The following is an 11714-nucleotide window of genomic DNA, read 5'->3' on the forward strand; positions in this document are numbered from 1 at the left end:
TCGTTATTCACCTGTCTTCCTCTCTGATAGTCATTTGTGAACACCCACTTTGTAAAAGTTGTGCAAGCATGTATGTATTATTATTTTCTTAATTGTTGGATGATATGCCCAATAGCAGAAAACTAAACAAGCCTAGAAAATGAAGTTGATAAGGCATCATCTCTAAGAATAGGCAATAAAAGGTAGAGGCACATGTTCACTATCAAAGATCAACTCCTGCACTTAATGACCAAGCTTGGGAGGAGGCCAACACCCTTGTTTGCTTCCCTGCAAACTTGATAAAAAGATACCTTGTACTTATGAAAAGTCAGATTACAAATCTCTCTTACCAAATCTATACAAGGATGATTCATAGAATATCTGCTAGTGGTCAAGTCCAGTGCTTAAGTGCTATCTTAGAATCCATCTCAACTTCTACATCCTTTAAACCCAAATTATAGGCTAATCGCAAGCCTTAAAACACCTCAAATTTCAGCTTAAAGAGAGTTGCAAAGGCTCAAATTAAACTTAGAGCAAATCCCTAAACCAGCTTACCACCAATATGTTATTAACTCTCCATGTGTAACTCTGCTATTTTGAGGGAAGGTCGAACCATCTGTGTTAATCTTCCAGGCTCTGTAGTCCGGCTTCCTCCAAGAAATCTGATATACCTTTCTTTGAAGTTTAGATATGTCATTTGGGAGGGAGAGACTTTTAGCTATCTCAATTGCAAAGCTTATGATAACAATCCCTATATTACTTGGATCATAATTAATATGATTATTGAAGATAAGATCACACTTATCATTCCATATTTTCAAAGCAATAATGCAAAAAAGGAGGGACAAACTAAAATTACCTTTATGAATAAAGGTCCTACGAAGGTCACACCTTGTATGGATTTTATTTCTTAAACATCCACGCACGCTTATTATTGCATTGTTCACTATTCGTGCACATCCTTTTATGAGATAAAAATAAACTTTAAAAATTGGATTATTAATTTTTCCTTAGCCACTAAAACTAACTTATCAGATAGGATGATTTACAAACTTGTATAGTTACAACAATTGATAAAAATTATTAAAATCCGCATTTGTTTTATTTATTAAAAAATCGCTCCTTGTTAATTTAATGAATTTAAGTAGATAAAATTACCGGTAACTAAATACTTTTTCACAATGTGCAAATTCAAGAAATTTCATCATGGCTGAAGCCAACTATATTGTCTAGAGAGATATATGGAAGAAAAATTATTGGAAAATAGTAACAAAACATTGGATCCATATCCATTCCAGCCCAAAATCATGTTCAGCCTCTACGACTCATTTATAGTAATAGATCAAAATAATTAATGGTTGGGATGTGTTGGGGTGAAAAAGTAATTTAAACACTAAATTTTTTTAAGGGTGGTATACATTGCTGGACCCTTCAACAGGAGGAGAGGATCTAAATCCCAAAACATTTTATATTACAATTAAACATTAACATAAAATGGAAATGAAAGACAAAAATTGAACAACTACTTGACTCTCTGGATGAGATTAACTATTTTAATCCACTTAAGTAAGGGACACCAGTTTGAGGAAGCCAACCATTTCCGCTCAAGAAGTTAGATACTGTGAAATTAGTTGCACTTGCAACATCGATAACATGATAACCAGGCCATGTCACTCTCTTGGAAGTATTTGAACCAGGCCCCGTGTTATTATATTCTGCATAGTACAAGGTGCTCAACAAGGTGCTCAACGCAAAAGTGCCATTCCATTCACTCCAACCAGCAGGGTTTATAAAACTATCTATGAAGGACTGCATGAAAACTGTCCTTGAATATTGTTTCCATGGTCTCCCAAGATAAGTTCTCACAATACCAACATTCGGAGCCAAATCGTCCGCTGCTTTAATATTTGCGTTTTGTATTGAAGTTCCTGTGTTTTGATTTGGGTCAGTTCGACCTTGAGCTGTGATGGTATTGAATTGTCCACTGAGTGGAAGGCGTGGATAGATGTTGCAATTTTGCAAAACTGCAGCTGCATTTCCAAATATGAAGTCAACCGTGCCATATATAGCACATTCTCTATAAAATTGCCTCAAAGAATGAGTATACAGTGTGTCTTGATATCCTTCAAAACTGCACTTGTAAAAGGTGGACATGTCTGCTCCACTTCTTATCGCAACTGCTTGGTGCTTGCTTGGTCCAGCTGTGTTGCGGAATGTTATGTTAACAGCTACAAACCCTTGAGCGATCACAGCTGCAAATGAACACCAAGCATGAAATTAGGTAAGAGTAACTCATGAGGACTATGGTATATGGATTTCTCAAATTTGGTTCACAAATTAAAATAATTTATTGTAATACTTAACATGGTTTTGAAAATCAAATCAGTCGATCCACTTAGTAAGACTTGGAGTTTGTCAATTGACCAGTTCAGTTGGAAAAAAAAAACAGAGAGATGTCAAATTCATTTCTTTTACTTACCAAATGTTGCTGAGTTGAATGTTGTGGATCCATCCACAACATTGTGATTTCCAGTTATAATTGTACGGTTGATTCCTTCTCCAATCAACATCAAGTACTTCTTCGTTTTGTCTATGGATACATACTCTTGATACACACCTTGTTTGATAAAAATCATGAAGTAGCCACCATTTGCAACTGTGTTATTTGGTGCGGCAGCTACTGCAGCATTGATGGTGGTAAAGTTCTTGCTTCCATCTTGACTAACCACCACTATGTCATTCACCACAACACTATCATCACCAGTGCCAGTTTGAAGTAACTTTCTTCCATGGTTTCTAGCAGAGTCATAAATAGCACATACTTTGTCTGGCATCTTCAGTGGTAAACGACCGTTTTTGAAATTCAAATGCCTCCTGTTTTGTGACCACAAAGTTTGGACTTTCTTCTGAGGCACCCAACCTTTTTGGAACAATGCTAGGGTGACACTATGAAGCTTTGTGTCATCAGAGAGTGACAATGATAGGTCGTTCTTCACTCTTGTATTAGAAGTTATGGTTTGAATGCCATCTAAACATGTTTTTGGTTGGTCAAAACAGCACTAAGAAAGGTTTCAAAATCTTCGACTTAAGAATCGGGAAGAATGCCACTAGCTTGATTTATTGTAACGTAGGTTTTTGATAAATATTCTGAACTAAGGTCTGCTAGTAATCTACAATCTTCAAGGGCACGAACTGTAGATTGAGACAAAGAAGAACTAGCTTTAAGATATGAGTCCACTAGGTTCAAGAAGTTACGAGATTGAGACATGGACTTTCGAATGGAAATGCGGCCATAGTCGAAGATGTTGCCGGCTTGATTGGCAAGGACATTTTTACAATAAGTAGGGTCTCGAGTGGATTGGCATATGGTTTCAGGTGTAATGTTGGAAGGTGAACCACCATTTGCTATGGATTGTGATGACAAGACCAAGAAGGAAAGAAGATAGGAAATTGAGAAAGTAAGAAAGGAGCATTGCTTGAAAGCCATTGGTTTTTGGATGAAGGAAAAAAGGTATACGTTTGAAGGTAGAAGGATGAGCTTAAGGTGCATGGCTAGTGAAGCTTATATAGAGGACCAAGTGTTTGTCCCATTATAATGATTAGTTGGAATGAAAGGCGTTTGTTTTTGGAAGTCAACTAGAAGGAATTTGCCTTTGCATCCTTAATGTTGATCATTTTGTAGACATACCGTGATAGTATTTGATTTGTTATTCAAGAAAACATTCGATACTTGTTATCGTACATGTATACAAATATTCCTTGGGATAATATTTATTTGTTTATATTCCTATTAAGGTTTGGTTAACCACGACTTTATATATGTACGTGGATATAATTAAATTTTAGTTAATCAACGGTGGGGTTGGTTCCCAGCAAGCATAAGACAAATAAATACAAAATCAAATAATGAGAACGACACAAAGTAGGTGTTTTTTGACAAGGATGTATAATGTTTTCTCGTTGTTGTGTTTGACAAAATCACCAATACGATGTGAGACAATCACGTCTAACTAAGATCTCACTCTAACTTTTCTAGGCACACGTTAGTAACGAAATGCTTAATTTAGCGATTAGTGTGAGCTTTGTGTTGGTTTGACCAACACTAATTAAATAACAAAAATTAGCATATATATGCATCACGATTAGCACTAAATTTTAACGTTAACTCGGGCCTTTCTTGATCTCCCTTTTCTCAGTCTTTTTTTATTCAGAATTCGGGTTGTCTTATTGTTTTACCTTATCTGCTATTATTGCTAATTTTAAAAAATACAAGCTAGGATGATGAGGGCCATATAAAAAGAATAAAAAAAGAATTAGGGCGCAAATTAAATGGTAGGAAGGAAGGAAATATTTTTTATAAAATATTGTGAGAGGGAATGAAAAATTATATTCACGCCCTCAAGGTTCGGCAGAGTGACCTTCTACTTTCATTCTTGTCTAAAACATATACTCCACATCATTTTATAGATACATAATTCATAGATGGAAAAACATATGTTCATAGACTTTAGGGGTTTAATGCACCTTTGCGTGTTTGCTATAGCTTTAGCTAGTTGGGTTATTTTACCCATATTAAGAGGGTTGTTTCTCAACATTTTATATATATATATATATATATATATATATAATATATTATTCTCTTTTAAAAAAAAAACAGGGACACAATTAGCAAAAGATTGACGTTAGCAAAAGATTGACGTTACAATGGTGAATTTTTCTACTTATAAATTAGCGATATAATAAGAGATAGAAGAGAGAGGTGGTGAAGTCAGCGGCTGTTTAGCTCTAGGTTCGGATAGGATGGAGTGGCGTAGCAGAGACGGCTTAGTCGATGTTGTGGCGGCGGTAGCAGAGGTTGTGCAGGGAGGTGAGGACGCGTTTGATTCTCGGTTTGGATTGAGGGGGTTTTGGGTGAACGGCTTGTCTTTTCTTCTCAAAGGGTCCTCGGTTGGGTGTTGGCACCGGGACCTTATCTTGTCTGTTGCTCCATCTCTTCTGTCAGTGTCTGTGGGTGTTAGGAATGCTTTGAGGACTTTTACTCCTTTGAATTTGTGTCTTGCAGGTTTGAGTCGTGGTTCTGGGTTGTTGGAGAGCTCTAAGTCCTTGGATTTGGTCTCCTCTGGTTCTTGTGCAGTTGCTGCTGTTGTTTCTCCGATGCAGGCGGGCTCAGTGGTTATGTCAGTGTCCTCTCCTTGCCCAGCTTTGGGTTCTTTTGATGGGGGGTCGGGTGTCGTTGGTTCTGCGCTTGAGGAGGGATGTGTCGTACAGCAGCAAGTTCAGCTACCTCGTAGACGTGGGCGTCCCAAAAAGGTTCCTCCTCCCTACCAGAGTAATCCGATTTTGGGCTGCGAGGAGCAGCGGGGTGATTTAGAGGAGGCTGGCGCTTCTCCTGGTAGTGGTGGACCTTACTTCACGCGCTCGAAAAAGACGTGGTTGCTTGGCAAAGTATTGGGGTTAGAGTTCGAGGGAAGCGACATAGAGGCTATCCGTGGTTTGGAGAAGGTCTATGAGGATCATTTTAAGACTTGAGTCACGCTTGTATATCCTGGTTATGTCTGTGAAAGAGTTAGGATGTTCTTTGTGGCCTATGATCTTGTTTTTTTGCCTGTTTAGTTCCTGTTCGGTTTAGCGGGCTTCTTTTTGTTCGTCGAAGTGCCTTGTTATTAGTGGGTGATCTTCGCCCCCTGAGGGTCCTGTCCTTAGGGGTTTTTTGTGATAATCTATTTATATACTTTTACCTTTCAAAAAAAAAAAAGAGATAGAACTAGGACCTCTCTAGTGACATTATTATATTATATACAAACTAGTATGTATACCCGTGCCGATGCACGGGGACATATTTCAAAGTATATAATAATTTGCTTTTAATTATATAGAATTATTTATTTTGTATGAATGAACAAAAAATCTAGATATAATTTATTGTGTTTTTAATTTGTTTATGATATAATAATACAATAATTTGTATGATTTTTGTTTTTATCCTTTTATTTCGTTTTTCATATCTCCAAATAAGATGATTGAAAATATGAATTACATATTAAATATACTTGTGCCGTTGCACGGAGGCATATTTCCGAACATATCAAAATTGTTTTTAATATATGGATTAATTTTTTTATATAAATGAAAAATAATTGATTAATGTGTTTATGATGTAAGAATATAAGAAATTACATGATTTTCGTTTTTTTATTTAGTTTTTTTCCTATCTCTAAATACTTATACACAATTTATAACATATGGAAAATGTGATAGAAAAAATGGATCACATTAAATTACTTTTTTTACACTATATAATTTTGATTTCATAATCCATAAATAAATACAGACATTTAAAAAAATATATAAAGAATGCAACAGATAGCTCATTCGGAGCATTTGAAATAGAGGCTTTGAAATGAGATATGCGGAAAAAGATGGAGAAGCTTTCATGTAATTTGGGAATTGCTCTCTCTCCCTCTCCTCCCCCTCCCTCTCCCATTCCCCCCCCCCCCTCTCTCTCTCTCTCTCTCTGTCTCTCCCCCTCCCTCTCCCTCTCCCTTTCCCTCTCCCTCTCCCTCTCCCTCTCCCTCTCCCTCAACCCATAAAATTATAATAAATTTGCTTTTTTGTTATTTTTAATTTCCCTGTCGAATCTTATTTTCAAAATCAAATTGTAATGATTCTGTATATTTACTCCTAAAAATATTTAAAAAGTCTAGAAAAAGTATAAAAATTATATTAAAACATTTTCTATTAGTTTCCACTTGAAGGTATTTTCATGCAAAATGTTCCTCATCCAAATTTTTACTATGTAACCTAAACACCAATAAATATAGAATATATATTTTCAATCCCCGTGTGACTATATATTGATATATATATTTACTTCTTAAAATTTAATTTTGATTATTTTTAACTTGGAAATATTTTAAAGTTAATGTTCTTCCCTGTGAGATCCTTATTTTCACAATAAAATTGCTACGCTTCTGTATATCTACACTTACAATTATTTAAAAAGTCTGAAAAAAGAACTAAAATGATAACAAAACAATATTTCTATTAGTTTCAACTCGAAAGTATTTTCATGAAAAATGATCATCCCCGTATGAGCTTTTTAATATATAACAAACATAAAAAAAAATTAAACTATGTATATTCATTTATTCCAATTCTCGTCAAAATTTCCTTTTATATATATATATATATATATATATATATGTATATACACCTTTAAACTTATGAAAAAAATTCTAAAATTACACTTTTTGTTATTTTCAACTTGAAAATAGTTTAATATAAATGTTCTTCCCCGTGAGATCTATATTTTCACAATCAAATTAAAATTGTTTTGTATATCTACTCTAAAATTATTTAAAAGTATGGAAAAGGTACTAAAATTTTATTATAACATTTTCTATTAGCTTCAATTTAAATTATTTTCATGCAAAATGTTCCTCTTGTAGGAGTTTTTTTACTATATCATTAATAAGTATAGACTAAATATGTTTATTCTTCTCTAATTCCCCGTGGAAGCCCTATATTCACAATCAAATTATAGTGTTTATATATATCTACTCCTAAATTAATTAAAAAGTTTGGGAAAAGTACAAAATTAAATTAAACCATATTTTCTATTAATTCCAACTTCAAAGTATTTTCATGTAAAATTTTCCTACCCGTATGAGCTATTAAATATGTAATTTAAACATAAATAAATAAAAGGTATATATGTTCATTTATTTCAATTCCAGTCAAAATTTTATATTTTTATATACATTTTACTTTAAACTTATGAAAAAAATCTAAAATTATATCAAAGTCTATTGTTTGTTATTTTCAAATTGAAAATATTTTAATATAAATGTTCTTCCACGTGGAATCTCTATTTTCACAATCAAATTAAAATGGTTATGTATATCTACTCTTAAAATTAATTAAAAGTCTGGGAGTATTACTAAAATTATATTAACATTTTCTATTAGATTCAATTTAAAGTACTTTCATGCAAAATGTTTCTCATATAGGAGTTTTTTACTATATAATTGTTTTTTGACAACAACTATATAATTAATAAATATAGAGTAAATATGTTTATATTTCTCTAATTCCTCGTGAGAGCCCTATAATCACAATCAAATTATAATGCTTATGTATATCTACTTTTAAATTATTTAAAAAAAAGTTATGAAAAATTACTAAAATTATATTAAAACATTTTATATTAGTTTTAACTTGATAGTATTTTCTTGCAAAATGTTCTTCATGTAGGAGCTTTTTACTTTATAATTCATAATAAATATAGACTAAATATGTTTATTCTACTCCAATTCCCCGTGGGAGCCCTATGTTCACAATCAAATTATAATGTTTTTGTATACCTACTCTTAAATTATTTTTAAAAGAATGAAAAATTACTCAAATTATATTAAAACATTCTCTATTAGTTTCAACTTGAAAGTATTTTCATGCAAATTATTTATCGTGTAGGAGTTTTTTACTATATAATTAATAAATGTTTATTCTTCTCTAATTTCCCGTGTGAGCCCTATATTCACAATCAAATTAAAATGATTTTGTAAATCTACTGTTAAATTATTTAAAAAGTTTGGGAAAAGTACTAAAATTAAATTAAATCATATTTTCTATTAATTTCAACTTGAAACTATTTTCATGTAAAATGTTCATCCCTGTATGAGCTTTAAGTAGCTTACACAAATAAATATAGACCATATTATTTGTTAATTTATTCCACTCCCCCGTGTGACAAATTATAAATATCAAAATTTCATATGTTTATGTATTTTTACTTCTAAACTTATTAAAAAAAGAAAAATTCTATAATATTGATAATTGTTTTTTGTTATTTTAACTCAGAAATATGTCAGTGTTAATGTTCTTCCCCGTGGGATTCGTACTTTTTTTTTCTATTTTTTTATATATAATTCGAATATAACTATTTTCAAAATATAGAAGTACCGAGCAACAACATAAATCAATCTTCCCAATAGAGTTAATTTATTCACAAATAAATATACATGTAAATTTATTCCAATCTCGTGTGAAAAAAGAATCTAAGTTTTTAAGTTCTGAAGAAAAAAATTCTTTTAATACCCCGTAGAAGTTCTAGTTTTACCTTCTAATTTATGTTACTCTTAATATATTTCCTCTAAAACTATTTTCATTTTTTTGAAAATAGTAATGAATAATTATAAAAAGCATATATGCTGCATGAATTTCCATACGGTAACTAATGTTATGCCAATTGATTTTCTAATGGGCGGTGGGTGGAAGTTGCAATAAATAAAAGCATTGAAGCGTGGTCTTCAAGGATTTGGCTTCTCAAGAATTCTACGTGTGCTATACCAAGTAGAAATGATCTGCTAAAATTAAATCTACAAAAAGTTCATATTCAATTTAAAATCAATATTGATTATATTTCTATCGTCTAGGTGTCAATGTCAACCAAAGCAAAATGGTATGGTTCTTCAAGAGAAATTACTAACCAAAAGGATAGAAAGCATATAGCAGGGGCATATAAACCTCTGTTTTCATTTATTAGGGTAACCTCGTCAATCCCATACATTGTAAAACATCCCTTACATAATTGGACAAAGAGGGAACTATAGGTCTACTGTTATAACATTTATCTACCACAATCACCAAACAAATTTTTTAATATGAATCAACACATTACATTAGTAACATACAATGGCGGTCACAACCTCTAAACTTCAACTACGTACAACACTATCCCTTTATATCTTCACATAATTTTTTGTTATGATTTGTTGATTCATTCCTTCTTGTTCTGCAGGTGTCCTACATAACTTAACCTTCAAACAATAATTGTACGAATTGTTAGTCCTTGAAAAATACGCTAATGTTAAGGGCAATCTCTTACAACATCTTATTTCACATAAAGATTCATAAAAAAAAACTACCAGAAGCAAGTAATGACACATGGTTAGAGGTAACCAACTTGTATCACTCCTTGTAAGATTCATCATTGCTCACATAGTATGCTATCTCTGCAAGATAGAAACTTTCATAAAATCAATATCAAAATCTGTCAAATAAACAATCATTTCATAAATTCACTCCTATTCAATTTAAGAAAACTTAGAAATATAAAAATTGAACCAATCATAGAATCGTAATCAACTTTCCAAATCAAATTAAAATTAAACAAAACTGAAAGGAAAAAATTAACAATGAAAACACTTCCAAAAAATCGTCCCTTCATATAGCAGGTCTTGCAAAACAGTCAAATACGTTGTTCCAATGAATAAAATCACTATCATGGATGAAATATTTCCCAAAATTAAAAGTACCAAATATGAATGCACAATACTAAGTTAAATAAGATAATTGAAACAAAAACCTTATCATCCATGATAATCATATCGATCTTAGTTGTTTGTCCTCCAACACGAATGGTCCACAGCCTTATAACCCTCACAAGAATATTTCAATTATCTCTAATCGGATTGAGGCTTGCAATTTTATCATAAACTGAAGCCATTGCAGAGTGAAAAACGTATCAACTGATTAAGCAACAATGGGGGGAGAAAGAGATGAGTTTGAGTTGAGATGCAAAAATGCAGATTATTTATAGGAGGATGAAGTGATAAGATTCAACAAATTAATTTATGGGATTTTAATAACAATTGGGAATACCTCCCAATAATGAGTATCAATTCGGATTCCAATGTGAAGATGGACGACTTCATAGGTTATGCATCACAACCTTTAAATTTATAATTTTCTAAGTGGTCACAATGGGTGACAAATTATTAAAATAATGTTTTTAATTATATAAAAAATAGAAGTTGATAAGTGTTAGGAGTAAAAAAAAATCAGAAACGAATTAATGTGTGTAGTCAATGAGCGTGAGTTTTTACAAATTGAATTTTAAATGTTTATTTAAAAATTGAGATAACCCACCTGGATTGGCTAGTTTGATTTAACAATAATCTGGTACATTGAATCCCATGAATTGAGTATTAAACATAATCAGAATTTCAATGGAAGTTTGGCTTTGAAACAATCAAATGGAACTTAAACGTAATCAGAATTCCAAGGTTGTTTTTATTAAGTCAAACTAAAGGTTTAAATAATTTTTTAGAAAAAGTTTGATTGGTCAATAAATGGGTAGTGGGAAACAAATTCAAGAGGTATCATTAATAAGAGGCATTATACTGATTAAAAAAATTCAAAATATAAATAAATTAAGTGGCTTATTACCTAGCTACCCTCAACTTAATTCCAATTATCAAAAGTACCACTTTGAAGTTTCCATAAGTAGAAATAAGTTTTTCTTTTTGATTTATTTAATTCTTGAGAAAATAGGTGAAAGGTGTCACAATGCTTGACATGTGTCAAAAATTTCCTTCTTATAGGTTCTCTTTTATATTTTATTTAGATTTAGATATTGATTAACATTTTAAATTTCCATAGTATTAAAATATACAATTTTTATGTTTTACCATAAATTCTTGATAAATTATAGTTCTATTAATTTTAATTTTAATATATATAAAATTATAAAATTATTAAATTTAATAATTATTTTTTTCATCCTTTTGATAAATAATTATTTAATTATATATAAGAATTTTTAATTTAATAATTAATTTACTTGATAATATAAACCATTAATAGAATTTAATATTTTAATGAATGACACAATAAGTAATAATATTAACATTAGTAATATATAATGTAAATTAAATAATATTTTTCTTTTCAAA

At 31.4% G+C, this 11714-nt stretch overlaps 1 long non-coding RNA gene and 1 pseudogene across 1 annotated transcript; both read right to left on the minus strand.

Moving 5' to 3' along the window:
* Positions 1 to 1289: 1289 nt before the first annotated feature.
* LOC130718511 (probable pectinesterase/pectinesterase inhibitor 7) lies at positions 1290 to 3484 on the minus strand (annotated as a pseudogene).
* A 5979-nt stretch (positions 3485 to 9463) lies between these two features.
* On the minus strand, positions 9464 to 10560 carry LOC130718512 (uncharacterized). The gene is made up of 3 exons (XR_009012703.1): positions 10346 to 10560; positions 9906 to 9992; positions 9464 to 9797 (listed from the first exon to the last, which is right to left on the minus strand). It is a non-coding gene; the product is annotated as an uncharacterized LOC130718512 (long non-coding RNA).
* Positions 10561 to 11714: the final 1154 nt, after the last annotated feature.

This window comes from Lotus japonicus, chromosome 5 (assembly GCF_012489685.1).
Source record: "Lotus japonicus ecotype B-129 chromosome 5, LjGifu_v1.2".
Taxonomy (NCBI): Eukaryota; Viridiplantae; Streptophyta; class Magnoliopsida; order Fabales; family Fabaceae; genus Lotus; species Lotus japonicus.